Source organism: Macrobrachium nipponense, chromosome 41, assembly GCF_015104395.2.
Source record: "Macrobrachium nipponense isolate FS-2020 chromosome 41, ASM1510439v2, whole genome shotgun sequence".
Classification (NCBI taxonomy): domain Eukaryota; kingdom Metazoa; phylum Arthropoda; class Malacostraca; order Decapoda; family Palaemonidae; genus Macrobrachium; species Macrobrachium nipponense.
Window position 1 is genome coordinate 9,364,198 of NC_061102.1, and position 20,375 is coordinate 9,384,572.

At 41.9% G+C, this 20,375-nt stretch overlaps 1 pseudogene; it reads left to right on the forward strand.

The window, feature by feature from the left end:
* Positions 1–20,375, forward strand: part of LOC135212413 (symplekin-like) — a 36,097-nt pseudogene continuing 15,722 nt past the window's right edge.

The following is a 20,375-nucleotide window of genomic DNA, read 5'->3' on the forward strand; positions in this document are numbered from 1 at the left end:
GCCATAGTCCCCAGCAAGTAACAAAAATTAGTGGCATCGTTAAGGCATGATCCCGGCCCCTACAATATTTGGCTCAGTTTAATGTCGTGTGTTACACTTGTTAAGTCGTAAATAAGGCAACAATGACTGAAACCGAACCTACGACCCGTGAAAGGGTAAGGATGATGCAAAATGGCCTTTGGAGAGCGTATTTGTCGTGTGGTTGGTTAATGCAGGATAGGGCTGATCCACCATAGGTACTAGGCTACTAGGTATTTAACGTCACTGGTTAACCTAGCTTTTGGAGAACTTTTTTCAGATTTATTATGGCATTTAGGCTGAAAACCCTACTTAAGTTATCTTATGACTGGTTAGGCTACCTTACCTTAGGTGGCCGATGTAGGGTTCGACGTGACAGGTTAGGCAGGCCATTGACAGGTTAGCCTAGCCACGTAGATGGACTGACTGTTTTCCTCACATATTTATTTTGTTAGACAGGAAAACATATATAGGATATCTTATGACTGACTTAGGCAGCCAATCGACCGTTGGATACTAGGCTAGGATGGCAACCAATCTACCGTAGGATCTAGCTAGGGTAAAACATCGCGTGGACTGGCCAACTCACCGACTATCACAGCTGGCCACCCTCCGAAAAAGTACTTTTAACGCGTCCTGACACTGGAGATGGTCATCAGTCATGAGTTGTTGGTGAGAGAAGGAGCTAAAGACCTCTACTCTCCTTTCGAGGTAAGTATTTTCTCCAAAGTTAGAAATTAAGGCCATATTTTAGGATTTAAACAGAGGGTAATGAAAAGGGTGGCCAACACAGGCCCAAAACACCAAAACGCTTTCGAAATTTTTACTTACGATTAAAAAACTTTAGAAGATTGACGCCATCGTGATGTTTGTGAAGTCGCTTGTGTCAACAAACTTCCAATTTCCTGTGCTAAATCTGCACACCACGCTTGGGCACTTTCATCACAACAATTGTAAAACGTTCCTTTGCCACGACGTTTTTAAGGAAACTACAGTTTTGGTAGAAGAGGACGACAAAGTGTGCACTAGATAATTATTATTTAAATAAATAGTAAAACATCAATAGTATATATTTTACATATTTATGATGATTAATTTGAAAATATTCGTTATTGAAAAAGTAACTTGATTCCTGACTCAAATTTAAGTAATTATTTTTTGGAATTAGAACGTTTTTTTAAGTCCTGTATTATGACGTTACGACATCTTGACTTTTGTACCAATTGTAAATGAATTGCTATACTCAACTTTCTTGCAGAACAGTTTATCAGTTATTCATGCAGATTGTTATCAGCTATTCATGTAATTGTTATAATCGTAATGTGCATATATATCTTTATTATTTACTTTTTGGATATATGAAGATGTTTTACTGCCGTAGTGTGACGCAATCGCTTTCTCTCCCTGGGCCTCTTGTCTGTTTTCGCACCATAAGAAATTAATGGGGCCGAATTTGCAGTGACCAGAAAGTTGTTAAAAGAGGAAAGTTAGCATTGAGGAGCATATGTTTTGATTGAGAAAAATACAAATTTATACAATAGCTAGCTTGTAAAAAATACTTGATTACAAAAAACTTGATTGACAACTAAACAGCATACCTACTATGGGTTTCAGAGACAGTGCAAGCACGTTTTTTGGCAATATTTCTGTAACGAACACTCGTATCAGAATGAGATTTTGCTATAGTGTATTACGCCCAGTGCCGTAATTTATAAGGGTATCGTGAATCACTAATCGTAAAGAATAATGACACTTGTCCTTGTACCAAGAGACAAAAACTTTATTATCCAGAAATGGATACGAACACAGCAGTAAAAAGCGCCACTACCCTCTCCCCCCACCTCCACTGTCACCCCTGTCCTTCTTCCTTCTTTCACCTTCCCTTCTCACTCTCTGTTGCCAATTGGTATGTGTTCACCCTCCAAACTGGGTATAAGACTTACACAAAACTTGGAAAATTGGTGGTTGAAATTAGCATAGTATTGGAAGTATATATACATAAATATTAAAGCAATTTTATCATTATTGCATGACTATGACTACTAGAATTCATGGAAACAGTTTATAATAATGCATTGGCGTATGTATGAAGCTCCACTAATGTGGCAACGATGATTTTGCCATTCTTAGCATGCAAACATTAAAAGTTACATTTATTTCTGGCATACAGTTATTATAAAAAATCAAAATACTAATATAGACTTAAATCAATGAAAAGTGCTAGCAAAAAAAAAAAATTATAATCCACTAATCCGTCGTCTGCTCCACGATGGTTTTCGGCAGCCAGATGTACAACAAGGTTAGAAACATTGGATTGTATCTACTTTAGAAATATCTGTAATTTTTGGGGAAATTTGGTTGGAAAAAAGGGATAATAGGCATGAATTAAATAAACATTTTGTAGTAACAAAGTAAAGTTAAACTAGATAATGAGTAAATTAAACAATTAAGGGAATAAAGCTTTGCACCTCATAAACAGCGTTGTCGTCTGCTTCTCGTAACTGTGTTTGTGGAGCGAGCTCTTAGGAACCAGGAACAGCAACGTGGTTCTAGTGCAATTTGGAGTGGATTAAAACCAATAATGTGTATAATTACAATCAAATAAGCACTGTGGAGTTTCAGTTGTGATGGCAGTAAGGATAAAACCACCAATTACAAGGTAAAAATGAATTCAGTTCTAACCATGACCCCGGGAATAACAAGTTTCATACTTTCACTAATATAGGCAACAAAGTGTTGTTTTATTGTGCTGATTACAACTGCAATCTTGAGTAAGATCAATAAACGTTACATATATACGCTAACATTGTTCAAATGAGTGCTGGGAAGGCTGGGAAAGATGGTGGATTGTCCATGGTTAGACTGGCCAGCCTGACAATAGCCGCCATATTGAATTTCAAAAACTGCCTTGAAAAACATATTTTACGAAGAGCGTCACATGCTTATTTTTAGTTCGTATGGGGCTTTCATATGTCACATTATGCTGACTAAACTTCAATCTTTTGAATGATATGCTTAAAGTTGTAATTGTATTCTTGTTTCACCAATTAAATATCGAGTGAATAAGACCCAGCAGCGTGATGACGATGGATCGTCCATGATTGTTTACCCTATATGTATGACTGGTTTGGTACCTAGCTTTTGCTCCTTTTCATATTTGGTTGGTTTTACTGTGATGGTTAGGTGCCAGTTAGGCTGTCTGAGGATGCAGCTTTCAGCAAATTTAATTTTAAGGTTCCCGGTTAAAACTGAACAAGCCTATGAGGAAATTTCTAAGCCAAATATTTTCCCTACGGGTTATTTTATATTTAGGTTACCTATTTAGATGTGTAACGTTTACCAGTGATGCAAACCCCCATTTTAATGGTTTTTCCTCCCCCTTACCCTGTACTTGACAAATACCCTAGCCTACGGGAGACCCGAGTTGGACACTGGTTTACGGTTGATGGAAAACTAAAATAGGGAAACGATATTTTCAGAAGGTATTAATTCACAATTTAAACAGTCAAAAAATACCTAAGTAAAACTGCAGAATATGACCTAGTGCACCTCTCTAATTAGATCACTAGTACCAGTTTATTTGCAAAATTAGCATTGGATAGTACCAGCCCCTTGGGGATGAACATAAAGACCTAAAGACAATAAATACCATTAACATAAACAGAAGATGTTATATATATTTTGGTCAGTTTATGGTAGAAATGAGGCTGTGGTAGTATTTAGCAGTTTTACCAAACCTTACATCCTTTGTATGTGTCAATAATAGTACCAATCACCCAAAAATTTTTAAAACACGAAAATGTAAGCACATGTACAGGATGCATCTTAATCTAAAGTCCAAAGTAATGTCACAGAACAGTTGCTATGTATGATATCCTCCAGGCTAATCTTGGGATACGTTGATGCTTGCTCAGACAGTTTTATGATGTCGGACACAAGTAGCTAGATCCCCCTTACCAGGTCAGGACATGGCACCATAGGTTAAGGGAATGTTTGGTTATATCAATGTTGAAATGTGTCGTTAATCTGCTTTTAAGCTGGCCATTAATATGATAGAGTAGCCAATTTTGGCATATTTTGAGGCAGTGACTTTTGCAAGTAGGGTGCACAACTCTTCTGCACCTTTACTCCTAACCTGACCCAGCCAGGGTTTTTTTCCCTCTATGAACCCAAAAAATTATAACTCAAAATACAGGAATGCATCCTAACCTAATGTAACTTGATCTTGGCTGCCATTTCCTTACATGGCACACTTCCCCCTAACCTGGCACACTTTCCCCCTAACCTGACTTGAGCACCATAAAAGTCATAGAATTGAACCTAGGTTTCACCTAGGGCACCAGGTCCTTAAACTAAACATGGATGTCTGACAACCCCATCCTTATTACCTGACCTATACTAGAATTCACTGAAGTATGTAATAGTCTGATGACAAGTCAAATGTCACTGGTAATCTCATTTAAAGATATGCCTACAAAGAGGGTCAGTTTTTATCCTAGTGCTAGATATAACCTAAACCTGTTCCTTTTTATACAGTAATGTGACATATTAGGCTGTGGTGAACCATTTGTTTGTTTAATTTAGAATCTGGTTAGGAAACAACATTGCACTTAGTAAGAGGAAATAGTTGATACTGTACTTGGAAAAAAGGCTATAATTAAAACAAGGAAAGGTTATTAATAATGTCAATGCAATTTTATGAAAAATTTTTTAACATTTCGGAAAGGTTATTAATAATGGCAATGCTAATTTTATTAAAATTTTTAACATTTCTGTTGTAGCTATAGTCTAATTTCTCTTCCTCCCACTCCCCAGCCAGTTGTGTACCAACTACTCTTCTCAAATACTTGTGGAAATGTCATTAGCCAGGTCAGACCATGTTTTATAACAAAATAAGGCTATGAGGGGTTGACATTTGCATGTGTTTGAAAGTCGAGAGCCTTGTACAGTACGTAACTTGATTCAATAAGATATTATCATTACAGGTTGTAGAGCTGTTGAACACTGCTACTTTTATGACATCTGAGAAGGAGAAGATTGCGAATTTAGCCAAGGTTCAAGAGCGTTATATTCATCTTGATCAAAAGCTTCTGGACTCCTTTTTTTGAAGAAGTCGCCGCTTTTCAGACTGACCGCAACTCAGATGTTCGAAAATTTGTTGTCGGGTTCATTGAAGAAGCATGGTAAGTACACCAGTGTGTGTTTAGGAGTATAAGAGACTGAAGGAAATTTTTTATAATGTCAGTCAGCTCTAATATTAAGTTTACATATGCAATATGCAGTCTGCAGTAATGATATCTTATTCCATAGGTTACCATTTCTTAATTGCAGTACATGATAGAAATGGATAAGATTTAGGGTTCGAATTGGATGTAATCATATCACTTGTGTTTTACTGTTAGGTTTGTATTATACAAAGGAGAATAGAGAGAACTCCTTTCCCGAGGGATGTGAATTAATACCAAAGATAATGATGATGTTGGCTTTATTTTGCAAAATATTAAAAATAATTACAGATCGCTTATTGCCATATGAAAAAATATATATATATATATATATATATATATATATATATATCTATATATATATATATATAGTATATATATATATATATATATATATATATATATATCATACATATTTCTATATACATACATACATATACATCTACATACATACATACATACACAATACATACATACATACATACATACATACATACATACATGCACTCAGTCTCTCAAAATTATCTTTTCAGTAAGAAAGATGTTGCTATGTTGCCCAGATTGGTGCCCAACATACAGATCCTACTGGCAGACAATGCCATTGCTGTAGTGAAACGTGTAATTCAAGCAGCAGCACAACTGCACCGGGCAACCCTCGCTTGGCTGTCTTCAGCGCGAACCACAACTCCAGAGATGGAGCAGGTGTGGCATATCATTACACTGATTAAGAACTCTATAATCTCTATGATTGATCATGATAATGATGGGTGAGTTTTATTGTGATCCTTTGAGGGCTTCTCTCATTCTAGTATACTCTTTATCTGAGATGAAGTGTTTCATATTACTATTTGATGGTGGCACAGTTTTGTTTTGAGCCTGCTATTGCATTCGTTTTGTGTTATTATAGTCTTTGATATAAAATGAAGGATTTTCAGTAACTGTAGAAAAGAGCAGATGGTTCACCACAATTTCATCTACATTTCATAATTTGATCACATATGATTTCTCCTACAGCGTGAGAACTCAGGCCATCAAGTTTCTTTCGAGTCACTAGGTTTTACTGCAGACGTACAAAGAGGCAGATTCTGTTACCAGGGAAGGAGAGTTCAACTTGGATCTTGTGCCCCCTAACACTAAAGGCAGCTCGTCCTAGGAAGCTGGAAGAAGAAGCTAGGTTGGTGAAGGACAAATTATTTTTAAAGTTATCCTAGTAATTCACATGGGACGCTTATTTTCTTTTGTCTAATGTTGCTATATACAGTAGTAGACTTGGCTGATAAGAGGGTGACATTATTCTTGCTACTAAAGTAATTTTTTTTAAATGGTCATGGTTTTATTATAATGGCTTACTGCAGTTGCTATTATTTGTGCATGCGTAGCTTTTGAAAGTTGATTATAATTTTCTCGGTTGAAATATAGTGTCTTCGCTGAGTTGAAATGCAGTGATTTCTCTAAATATCAGATTTTTATGAAAAATTTATTTTGTCCTTCAATCATATTCAACCCACATTTGCAGGTTTTGAATATCACTGACACCACAGGTTGTGTAAGAAATGCCATATTAATAAGACCTTATTAGCCCTGTTTCCTTGCTGGTCAACCTACTTCAGGCTACCATAGGGTGATAGCTGGTCAAGAGATAGAGACCAGATATTATGTGGGCAACAAAATTTTGTACCTCATAGTATACGTTGTAGGCATCACTTGAGGTTCTTTGCAGTGTTCCTTCGGCCTCTAACTCAACCCCTTTCATTCCTTTTACTATACCTCCATTCAAATTCTCTTTCCTCCATCTTGCTCTCCTTAACCCTCTCCTGGCATTGGTTTCAACATTATTCTTAGGGCTGAATGTCCTCATAGGTCCCAGCAGTATCTTGTAATTGATGACTTTTATAACTAATGAACTATGAATGTAATGATTATAACATACAGACATTTACCTACATTGGAAGTTTATCTCCAATAATCTTTGTTTTATTTATTTTCATTTCAGAATGGTCCTTAATAAGCTCATCTCATTCCAAGGTTCCCTGCATATCAGCAGTGTCAATTTGATGACGTGCATGTCTTCTCTAACAATCATAGCTCGAGCCCGTCCTCAGTTTCTTGCCAAAATCATCAATGCCTTGGAGATTTTACATGGTTTGTATAGTGATTTCTCCTGTCTGCATATTTACATTTGGTGAGATATCTGATTGCTATTTAAGAAGTAAGATTTTGAACTGGATCTGATTGACTTACTGAACTTGGAATTTTGCCTATGTAATGATTGATTCAAGCAAGCCACCTTATATGCTTTAGATTTACTTGAAACTATCCTTGTGAGTCACACTGTGTAAAACAGTGGTATAGTTTATAGTTTACTGTGAGCAATTTTTATTGTGCAAAACGAGTATTTTTTATAATGAACAATTCTGATTCTTTTAGTAATAGGAAATGTTTATTGAATGTCAAATAAGTTTTCATATATTAAATTTATATCACTATCCAAAGATGCTTGTTTAGATTTTAGATATAGTTATCCAATACGTAGATGGCTTTAACTAGGTTTATAAGTGTTTCTCCAGGGCACAGTATCAAATATGAATTTTAATGAATTGTCTAATTTATTCCAGCTAACCTTCCGCCAACTTTGACTAAGTCTCAGGTGAACAGCGTTAGAAAACATTTGAAGATTCAAATGCTGAATCTTCTGAAACATCCAGCATCTTATGACCACCATGAAAATATCACAACTGTTCTGAATGACCTTGGTGTCACAGCAACAGAGGTTTGTATAAGATTTTTGACTCCTTAGTCTTATAAAGTTGTTATTCACTGGTTGTATATCTTAGAAAACAATGATACTTTTGTGATAATATATAACTATGATTTTAGTACGTAATTATAATTGTATGCCATTTTTGCGGTGAAAGGTTGTGAGAGTAATCCAACCAGTGCCACCATTCACATTTTAATTGATGTTAAGCAATTCAGAAAATTAACAAATGTCAGCATACTCATGAAACTAAAAGCAAAGGGCATGCAAGAACTTATAATGGCAAAGTAACCTAAAAGAAACTTCCACAGTGCCCTGTGAAAATCACAAATAGACTCTAAGAACACTGAGAAATGCAATGTGGAATATAGAAAAAAAGAAGAATAAGAATACAGAAAGTTGTGCTTCCAAGCATGTACAAACTAAGTAAGAACCAGGTTGACACGGAATTTTTATCTTGAGGTATAAATTGATGCTAAGGAAAAGGTTATGTTGCAAAAAGATTAGTTTGTAATTGATAAATAGTTTCACTGTTATGTACGTACATAATATGTAATACTATTGAAATATTAGTCTCATTGATAAAGCAGAAACAATATCACTCATGATTAATGCTAACTCATGATTAATGCTATACACTTGAGCTGACATGCTCAAAATGGATTAAGACATAATATAGTTGGAAATAAAAGACAAAAATACCCATTGTGTTCTGATTACTTTTAATGGGTTAATCGTATAGTTTATCAAAAAATAGAAATTGAAAGAGTTATATAATGCCACACTTGTCATCTGTACTGTCTTCATATTTTAGGAAAAAAAATAATCTCCATATACTTTTTTGAAAAATGAAACCTGAGATTTTCATGTCATTGTAGTATTTCATTTATAACTACTTCTCATATAGAAATTGTATGATGAAATATCTCAACCCAGGTTAACAAGAGCATGCCATCGAAAGACCAGATACGCAAGAGAGTGCGAAGAGACAAGTCGTCAACCGATGAAGGAGGAGGAGAACCCTCGAGCAAAAAATCTCGCATCGACAAAGATGAAAAGAAAGAGTCCAAGGAGGTTTCTGAGAAGCAGTCTGCTATAGACATCACACAACGCTGGCTGGTAGACAAGTTGACGACTGAATCCGTCGCATCCCTCGTCATGGTTAATATGGTAAGTCGTTTTGCAGTCTCATATCCATTGTTACCTGCTTTAATTGAATATTCTTTAGAAAATTGCTTTGACATTTTGTGCATAATTATAATGAAAGCTGTTAGGAAATAGATATTTGTTCCGACACGGCATACAAACCTTCGGTCCTTTTGCAATAGGAAGGTACTAGCGGCAGCTGGATAGGTCGTAAGCTTTCGAACAAGGGGTTCGGTAGTTAACTGCTTGTCCGACAGGCGCGCGCGCGCGACTGGGAGGTAAACAAATCACTTTTGCTTTCGGCCTGCTGGCGTGTAGACGTGTATCATCGCTCTCTGCCCGCTTCATCGTCGTTGCTTTCGCATGGTTGTGTTTTTCTTTTTCTATTTATCTAGTGAAACTGAATTGTAAGTACAATCATTTCATATTTATTTCCATTGAAATCAATTGTGAATTAAAGGATCTTGGTTTCTCCACGCCCTCCGATTACCCGAGTGCCGGGTCTGAAGGGCGTAAGTGCGGGAATTCATTTTCCCCAGAAATGATCCTCGTATTGTGTATGCTCGGTGCCGAGGGCGGGAGAGCGCTCGCTCCGAGCTTATATTTTGGTTGGAAATGTGTAGATGAAAATCGTAAGTAAGTGCCCTTTTCATTTATATTTTTTGACCTGATAGCTTGTTGCCGAGCGAATGTCGCGGCACGAAAACTCCCCATTCTGTATGGAAGTGGAATCGCAAGTACAGTATTCTTTTCATTTTCATATATTTATTTTTGATTGTAGCAATACTCTATTTTGGATCAGTTTCCGCTCTTACCCGGAAATTGATCTTTTCCCCTTTTATTTGAATGAAGTGAAATCGCAAGTGCAGTTCTTTTTCATTTTCATATTTTATTGAGATTGCATTATTTACTTGGATCAATGTTTCCGCTATTTCCCGGGAATTGATCCTTCCCCTTTTTATTTTGTATGAAGTGAAATCGCAAGCGCAGTATTCTTTTTCATTTTCATATATATTTTGATTGCATCAATTCATTATGGATCAAGGTTTCCGTTCATAATCGGGAATGGATCCTTTTACCCCAATTGCGCTTCGGTACCGAGGGGGGCGCAAATGCGCTCGATCCGAGCCCTTATCATTGTGAAGTGAATCGTAATGCAAGATTCTCATTTTATTCCTTTTATTATTGATTGCATCAATATTTATTTGGTTCAAGTTCCGCTCAGTCAGGGAATTGATCCTTATGCCCTTGCATTCGGGCCGAGGGCACGATTGCTCTCTGGGCTCTTATTATTATGTTGGGTACATGGGTGCTGTGCGGGGGTGGGGAACGAAAATCCCCCCCCCCCCGCCCCCCCCCCCCCCCCCCACTCAGCTCCCACAGATGGCCCTTCCCCTTCGGGGGGGGAGGTTATCTGCGTTCTTCTCCTCGCCCGATCCGTCGAGCGGCGGGGAGGTGGGCGCTCGGTGCCCGATGTACAATTGTATTCGGGGTCTTCCGCTCGTTCGGTGTGGGGCTCACCCCCCCCGCGCGAGGGGACTTCCCCCCCACTAATCACTACTACTGTTATTTCCGCAGGTGCTATTGCCACGAGGGTGGACCTTGGTGAGGTATGGGCGTCCTTCCATTTGCAGGGCGTGCTAGTGTCCAGGGGCTGCGGTTCTATGTCTGGGCCTACTGCGGTCACCCATGGAGTGGTGACCACGCTCCAGGTGATGACGTCCCTCCTCACCTGGTGTACTCGCCTCAGTGGTAACAGTCTTGCCTACAGCCGCTGTGAAGTGCCGTTCGCCGTACCGAGAGGGGGGCGTGCCGCCGCCGCTCGTGGTTGCCGCGCTGCCGCGACCACACTTCCGCTGCCCTAGAGCTCGCCCCTGGACCTGCCGCCGGTACCAGGATGTTGCTGGCTGCTGCTCCACTTCCTGTGTTTCCGGTACTGCCTGCCGTACCTGCCGATTCTGGGCTGACTGTCCATGCAGTTGCTGCGCTGGCTGTCCCTGCCGTTGCTGCGCTGGCTGTCCCTGCCGTGGCTGCGCTGGCTGTCCCTACCGATGCTGTGCTGGCTGTGCCTGCTGTTCCTGAGATGCCCATACCTACTGACGTCGTCCCTGTTCGTGGTGGTACTACCCCAGACTTTGGTCTGTCTGTACAGGTGCGTCCGGGCCCTGTGGCTTCGGCTACAGCAGCCCCGGCTCCGCCCTGGATAGCAGATCTTACGTCTGTCCTGAGGAAGCTGACGAAGAAGAGGAGGAAGGTGTCGTCGTCGTCGTCTTCATCTTCTTCATCGTCGTCGGCTGCCGCCTCTTCCCCTTCGACTTCTAAGGCTTCACAGCGAGGAAGAAGAAGGTTGCCTTCTCCCTCCTAAGAAGTCTCCCTCGGGAGCTTCTCGGGACCCGTCTCACCTCGGTGGGACGGGAGGGTTCCTTCCGCTGGTCCTCCTGCTCCTTCGGGAGCGGGGCCCGTCTCTTCTTCCGCAAGGAAGAAGACTACGGGGACCAGAGGGGTACCGGCTAACACCGGTACTTCCTCGCCTGGTGTCAGTGGTTCTGCCACTGCATCAGGGTCCGTCTCGGCCTCTCGTTCGCGGGAGGTACCGAGTGTACGGTCGCCTACCAGCGACCGTGCAGCCAGGAACCAGACCTCTGAGCCCGCTCAGCGTCAGGTTCACGGCACGGAGCGGAAGACTGGTGACAGAGCTCACGCGACTCTCACCAGACCAGCTCTCGCTCTCGCGGCGACCAGCTGGCTACCCGGGGACGTGACGGTCCACGACCGACCACGGGCTGAGGCTGGGAAGAGGTCCCCCCGTTCGCCGGTGCCAGCCACGGCTGGAACCAGCGACGTGAGTGCCGTGAGGACAAGCACCGGTCTCACTGTGACAGTGGAGCCTGCAGGTCGCCTGACCGTGCGCTCTCACAGAGAGCGATCGGATACGGCAACCAGCACCAGCTCTTCTGACACTCGAGATCGGGGCCGCTGTGCTCAGTCCAGCCGTTCTCCACAGCGAGACGGTTCGACCAGGCCTGCAGCTCGATCGCCACCGCGGGTTGACGATCGGGTGCAGCCCTCCAAGCCTGCTGGTTTCTGCCAGCAAGCGAGGAGGGAGCGTCAGGTCTGCCTCTCCCGTACCTTCAAACCTCCTCGGGTTACACCGGGAGGAGCGAGGTATTGAGGAGTGATCGTGAGGGGTGCGCCCCTCATGATCCCACCACGACGCCCTACGTGCCAGGCACCGGTTCTTGGACCGGCCGGCCAGGAACGTATGCGCAAGTGGATGGAGAAGACCGAGAGGGCTGTCGCTGTTCCCCCTTCTTAGGAGGAAGGTTCTCAGAATATGCTCTTGTTCGAAGGACTTAATGGTCCTACTCTGCAAGATGCTGTGACTTCCGAGATCCAGAGGAACTTTGCCGAGGTTATGGCGCTGATTCGTCAGCACAACGACCTCGGGGAAGGATCGCCGCTCCCACCAGCAGAGCCAACGTCTCGGCTCGAGTCGTTTTGGGGCCCGAGAGGGAACCCAAATCGACGGTGGGTCTGCCGCGATCGGAGCTTGCCGACTGTGTTGAACAGGTAGTCTCTCGTCTCCGGACAAGAAGGCTCTCTCAGTTCTGGCCGGTCGAACAAGCTACTTCACCTCCTCTACTGCGACAGAGGCGTTTCTACGTGTCTTCGGACACCGTATTTGAATACCCCTTCAGTCCTCCTGAGAGGTTTCGACCTCGACGAGGACTGGAATGAGTCGGAGGACGGTATCGGCTCTCTGTCAGGTGTCGATCAGCCCCACCCAGACGACGTTCACAGTGGCGGCAGACCCTACCTACAGTATGAGTTCGTAACCCTCCTCGGGAAAACGTTTTTCTCCTGACGATACATTTCCCAGGCTCTGAGAGGCCATCGCCGTAAGGCGATGGCTGCTCCTTTTCTTCTCCAACTGCTAGTTCCGCTGGGAAGGCGAGCCAGTATCCAATTCCTCCCCCATTCCTCTCTCCTTACGGCTACGAGGGAAAGGGAGGGATCCTACAGAGATTTCTCTGTAAGATCCCACGTTAAAGGGCTGCGCTACCGGGGGGACCTTCCGGGTCCTACCTGACGTAAGACCCCGTCGTTGAGGAGGGATCCTGCCCCTTTCTCGATTTCTACGGGAATCGAGAGGACCACCAGCCGATATCGTTTGACGAATTCGGTGGGGGGTTTCGCAGAATGCTTAGAATTCTACGGAATTTCTAGCGCACTCAGAGTGTTCGATTGTTTTTTACGATCTCAAACACTTAGGTGAGACCACGGTCCAAAGTGAGCGAGAATCCCCGATGATTGTTACACGATAATCGGGAACCTCGCTTATGCTCGAATTCCTGTAATTTCTAGCATTTGGAAGAAGACTGCTGCTGAAAGAAGAGTATCTCACAGTAGGCGATTAACCTGGAATAGAGGAGAACGGACGGGAACTTCCAGTTTGGCTTGAACTATCGTCTTCGTATTCTGTTCACCATTGAAGCTTTCCTTTGGGAAAGACTTCTCCTTCACTCTCTTGACTAGAGAACGAAGGCGGTCGATCTCCAATCCTTATTCTCATTCCTCGAGAGGAAAAGAAAATGAAATTTAGGATGGAGGTCGTGGTACAGAACCTACAAATATACTACGTATATTACCCTCGCGACATGATTCTTTTAACAGTTGAATTGTCCGGGGGGTAGGCGCATACCGTAGTTAACTCTACTTGGTTTGTGACCGAGACGAATTGTATCTTAATTGAACTGCAACTCGGGGTTGCCTGCAACCTCCCAGCAGTTATCAGTTTCGATTTAGATACTTGGTATTGTCATGACAACACCAAATCAGCTTTTGTATTTACGAAATCCGTTTCGTTTAAATATAATTGCTCGAGCGTATTCTTTATGCTCGATGGTTCTAGCCGAACACATTCCTTCGTGGAATAATGGATTACCTGGCAACTCAGGATGACGAGTCACCGAGAGCTACTGCGTATTGAACTGCCTGATAGCAGCTCAGTATCAGCTAGGTCTCGGAGATGCACGGTCGGTTACGTCTCTCTCTCCCCTGGTTTGATTGACTACCGAACCGTATCTCTGCCCAACAATCATGACTTAGGTCTCTGATTAACGGGGATTCTCGCAATAATGAAGGACCATCTACTGCTGTGACGCTCGATTTCATCGCCTTCGACATTGCGAGAATTTTTAACAGAGATATCTCTTGGACTCTCTCATCTTTCTGTTTACCGCACGGTAACAGAAGTCTGTACTAGTCTTCCGCTGCATCGCACCGCGATAATGCGAATGATTTTTGCAGACATCTGAGTTTGTCTTCAAAATATCTCGTATTCGTAGGTGTGCAATTATTCATTGCTCGCCCCGAATTAACAGATATGTCAGAAGACATCGCCTACTCTCCGACCTGACAGCTCTACTTCCAAATGTTCAGCCCATGAAAAGCGTTCTTCAGCAGTATTTCCCTGTCTTCATTACTGAAAAGCGCTCCGCTTTTATTGCAACTACGATCCTCACCGGACAGCAATGAATAGCGGTTAGCGTTCTCAGTCTTTGTAGCACAGGTTCAGAATCTTGAGAATCCTTCTCTCGGTTCAGCTGTGAAGACGTAGGTTGCTTTTTTCTGTACACCTTCGTCTTCAACGACACATAGTGTTGTTTTCTCCTTAGCTGAGAATCAACTATACTATGAGATATCTTGCCATCAGGGACTCGGTCTCTAGAAGGCAATTGACTTTTCGCCTGTTGGGCACATGCCTTAAGAGAATCATCACCTCGCTCTGGCATCGGTGACGAACAAATTATTTGTTTAGTCTCTTGGCATAACCCTTTTAAGGCGAAGGTCACGTGACTTGCTCGGGTGCTTGGACAAACTTGCCTCCTACCAACGCAGTCAGTCGGCAGCTGTCAGAGCGCCCAAGTCAGTTACGAACTTCGCTGTGGACTTAGTTCGGTTGTTCCATAACAGTCTTTTCTTCGTCCTAACGGCTTGTCACAGTACCCATACCATCGACACCCACCATTGAGTGTCGGTTGTCCTATCCACTACCGAGAAGAACTTCACTGCATGGGGATAGGAGAATGTGAGACACTTCGCTGCAGACGAATAGACCAGTATGGGTACAGGACATCACCGAAGTCGAGAAGAGGGATAGGTCATACGACCATTCCCTTCTTTTCCTCTGAGGTAATTGCATGACTTTTTCCTGCGAAGTCAAGCATACCAGGGGATGGGGATTCGTGACCGCTCGATTCGTACCGACTTCGTAGCGAAGACTCAGAAACCCTTCGGTTCCTGACGATCGGTTAGAGTCCTTCACAATCCCCCCTCCCTAATGGACTTCACCGCCTTCGATGCGAAGGAGATGCTGCTTTGTCCTGTGAAAGGCTGATGTGTTGAAGATCTCTTGTCAGCACCAAGATGACCTAGAAGTACATCTCCCTCGAGTTACACAAGAACTTCTCCGTGGCGCAGGTACTGAAGGCAGGGGTCTGGTACAACCAGACCACTGGCACCTCCTTCTACCTTTTGGATATTGCCCACAGGTCCTTGGATCGTTTTCCTTGGGACCCGTGGTGGCTGCTCAACACGTTGTGTAGCTAACCCAGACCTAGCAGGCTGAACAGCATCGAGTCCTGGTGTGACTGTAAGAATAGATAAGTGAATGAGAAAGTGACTGGCTTCTCTTCCTATCTTTTTCTCCCCCTCTACCTGTGGGTAGAGGGATACGGTCATCACTTGCTGGATAAGGACGAGATGCCGGTGAGCTACTCGACAGAGCCCCATCCTATCCCTTTCACTAGGATGGGAGCGAATATCCACCACTTCCTCCTACAAGGGGGGGGAAGTGGATGCCAACAAGAGACAAACCATAACTTTATGTTGCCTCTTGCAAATAGGAACTTGTTCTTGTTTGCTGGTACGAAGAGATACGCTTCCTCTCTTAGTACTCGGTCCAGAGGTCTGACCATTGATCCTGCGGTGCACACCCCGATCAATCGGACAGAGGCTTGGATCCCTCCCTCGCTCTTACGACCAGGGAGACTTCCAAGGTTGGGCGAACACCACGTCTGTTCACAAAAGACTCAGATTCCACCCACCAAGAAGTGAGTCTTCCTATTGTAAAGGACCGAAGGTTTGTATGCCGTGTCGGAACAAATGACAATTTGTCCAAAATTGCATTTTTCCTAACTATACAAACCTGAGGTCCTTTTACACATAGTCCCACCTCATGCCACCCCTCACTCTGCAGTTTTTGCTTGGGCCAAAAGCAAAAGTGATTTGTTTACCACTCCCAGTCGCGCGCGCGCGCCTGTCGGACAAGCAGGTAACTACCACCGAACCCCTTGTTCGAAAGCTTACGACCTATCCAGCTGCCGCTAGTACCTTCCTATTGTAAAAAGGACCTCAGGTTTGTATAGTTAGGAAAAATGCCAATTTTGGACAAATTGTCATTTTTGGTGTACATTCAAATTTTATGAAAATGGTAGAACATTTCCTGTTAATTAACTCATGGGTAGTAATGCTTAGATACTGTTCTTCATCAAAAGTTACTACTCTCAGGCACTTCATAACTAGCCCAAGAAGAGCTGTTATTAGGCTCAGATGTCTGGATAAACTAATCCTTTAATAATAATAACAAGCTCCTCAGCGGCGTGGTTAGTATGGATAGTGTCCCACCTCGGTTGGTCGCGGGTTTGATTCTCGGCCATTCCACTGAGGAGTGAGAGATGTGTATTTCTGGTGATAGAAGTTCATTCTCGCGTGGTTCGGAAGTCACGTAAAGCCGTTGGTCCCGTTGCTTTATAATAACTGGCAAGCGCCTCAATGGCATGGTTGGTATGGTGTTGGTGTTCCACCTCGGTGGTCGCAGGTTTCGATTCTCGGCCATTCCACTGAGGAGTGAGAGATGTGTATTTCTGGTAATAGAAGTTCACTCTTGATGTGGTTCGGAAGTCATGTAAAGCCATTGGTCCCGTTGCTGAATAACCACTGGTTCCATGCAACGTAAAAGCACCATGCAAACAAACAAATTTATAATAATAACAGGCACTTCATTCCTATTCATGAACTAAAACAGAGAAGATCCTCATATTCTGCAGCTATACAATAGCCTGCTGCGGTTTACATTCTACCTTCTTCGAACAGCTAGCTGTTAACCTATGTGAACAGTTAGGAAAGGAACAGTAGCCTCCTATGCCTTGACAGTATCTTTTTTTAATTGTGGGAAATTTGAAATTGGTATTCTCTAGTATCTGAATGCCCTGTCCCCATTTACTTTCAGTGACACATGTCCCTGGATCACAGAAAGATGTGGGTATGATAGCTGATGAAACTTCAATTTCACCATCTTATTTGACACAGTGTCCAGGGATATGAAATTAACAGGTTTGCATTTATGGAACTAAAACTAAGAAAACAATGGTATTTTTTAGAATTGGCTCAGATAAATGTTTAAATGTTGATGGGGAATTAGAAACGTGTTTAATAACAAATATGATTAAATTTTTTTGCTCTTTTTCAGTTGAATCTTCCCGAGGAAATGCCACCACTTTTTAGTGCAGCTTACACACTATTACTGCTGCTGGATCACATACACAGATCCAACATATGCTCGACTTCTGGCCTCCCAGTTACTGCGGCTGGGATAGGCCCTGGAGTGGAACAAGTAAAAGAAGATGAGGTAGGTAAAGTTATCATGAGTGTGATAAATATGAAGTAGGTTACCAAGACTTTAGAATCATATTTGTAGACTTACGGTCTTTGGCAAGTTGATTTGTACTGCAAATGGTATTTCTACAAGATAGCGTATCAGTCTGGTGTGTTTGAATTAGTACTGCATATAAATGTTTTTAGTCTTCTTTTATCCCCATATTGTATAAAAAAAACAAAGAATTGATATTGTTTTTATATTTGACAGGTATTCTCATTTTTTGTATTTTCCTTATAGTTTCTGCACTTGAAATGTTTATCATGTATTTTCAAGCATTCATAAAAACTAGTAGTATTTGACCTGCTAAACTATGCCTTAGTAGACCCATTAAACTTTCTTTGTAAAATAATGGTAATAATTTGTGTCAGTGTGTAGCCTATTTAAAAGCTGTCATAATCACGAGAGTTTATCAGGTAACAAAGGATAGCATTTACTCTCCTTTCTAGTGTGCTAAATTATCACATGAATCACACTCTTAGTCCAGTATATTTTGTATTGCAGTTTTAGATCTCATTCATATTTTGTCCATTGCAGGTAGAAACTGCTCATGACAGTGACGAAGAGGTGAACATAAGGAGGTTGGTGTCCGGATATACAGATGAGGTACATACTCAGGTAAGACGGGAATTTGTTTATTAGTATGTGAGTAATGTCTTATTTTTTTCCCCCTTCTCAATCAGTCACCCACAGGTTCCTGGTGTTTTTGTATTATGAATTTGGAAGGGTTGGGGCTTGTAAATTGGTGTTTGATGTATTCTAGTATTTTTGGGGCTTTTTTTTTAAACATTGTGGTGAAACAAAACATTGTGGTGAAACAAAATGTCTTGTAATTATTTGAAAGAGAATTTTTGCATAATACAAACCTTGTTTATAATAAAAGTTTCCAGCTTAAATTTCTCACAGCCTGTAGTTTAGACATTACAAATAATGAGACATACTAGTCGCTAAAGACTGAGATCTGTCTAGTCATACACAGAGCTACTAACTGACTGCCATTTTCTTAATGTTGTAAATAATTTGGAGCGTCTGGTTTGGTGTTCTATTCTACTCCCATGATAGGAAATGTTCCCTAGTTTCAGCTTACCAAGGCTTGAAAACTTTGCGGTGAAATACTCTGCTGGGAGAAAAACTACGTTCATGCTTAATGCTTCTTGCATGTAGTGGCACATTCCCACGCAGCAAGTGTTGTACTTAAGATAGTGATCGATGTAAGGAAAGCAAAACTGAATTTTATGGCTTAATTACTCTTGTCATTTAGCTTTTGTCTTAATATCCACGTCTTGATTTGTTTTTCTGATGATACATAACTTGAAGTATTATGATACTATGTAGCATCAATCTGATTAAGTGAAAAGTTCCTTCTTTATATACTGAGTGTATCAATCAGAAAGGAATTAATTTAGTCTGAGAAACATTTTTATAAGCAAAAAAGGGATTTTTTTTAATCGAATCTAATATGTAAATGTGAAAAACATTGTTGGAATGTGTTACAAATAAAATTCCATTGAACGTGTTGTTGAGAAGTTACAAGAGATCATTCTGAGGCTTTTCCAAATGATTCAGCCAGCAGGACCCAGTCCTCACCCCTGCTGGAGTTATAGGAAGGCCAATGAGGCAGAAAGTCCGAAACAATGAAGTTGGCAGAGGTCACCAAACCATTACCATCACCTGCAAACAACAAAATGCAGCTGGTTCTCTTGCGCCGTCTGCTCCGTTGCGACAAGATGCTGTTGCAGGGTAGCACGCCAAAGGTGCGCATGCGGATTGTGTCCGTACTCTCGGGATGCCTCTCGCCCCAGGAATGTGAAGGTTGGTTTTTCAGTACTGTAATAAGCCTGTAATTTATTATTTGTTCTTTATAGCATCCTTTCAGCCAATAGCTCCCACCCCTTTCATTCCTTTTACTGTACGTACCTCTGTTCATACTTTATTATATTTCTTCCATTTTACTTTCCACCCTCTCCTAGCATTTGTTTCTTAGCGCAACTGCAAGGTTTTCCTCCTGTTAGCCTGCGCCTTTAAAACCTCCTTTACTCTCAGTTTCCCTTTCAGCCCTGAGTCACTATAGGTCCCAGCTTTTGGCCTTTGGCGTGAATTTGATTATATTCCAATTCAAATTATTGGTTGTACTTACACTTAGTTCCGTGTTAAAGGAAGATGGAGAAGAGTATGTGAGATGACTGTATTAGAAGTAAGAATGTCTATGACTATGAAAATGAGATATGGTGAAATGATGATTGCTGATAAATGTCATAGTAATGAGAGAGAGAGAGAGAGAGATTAGTGATGCAGGATTTTGTGTAATATACAAAAGATTTTGGCCACCATTATCAGGTACCTTATGTTATTCATAGTGCTTTGTTGTCTTCAGTTAGAGAATTGTTAAGTGGTGGTGAGGATGTGAAACTTATTGTTAGATGTGTTTGTTGTTAGTCAACATGTCTTCTGTTGTATACACTTAGTAACATGAGCATTGGTAAATATGTTAGCATTGACATGGAGCCAG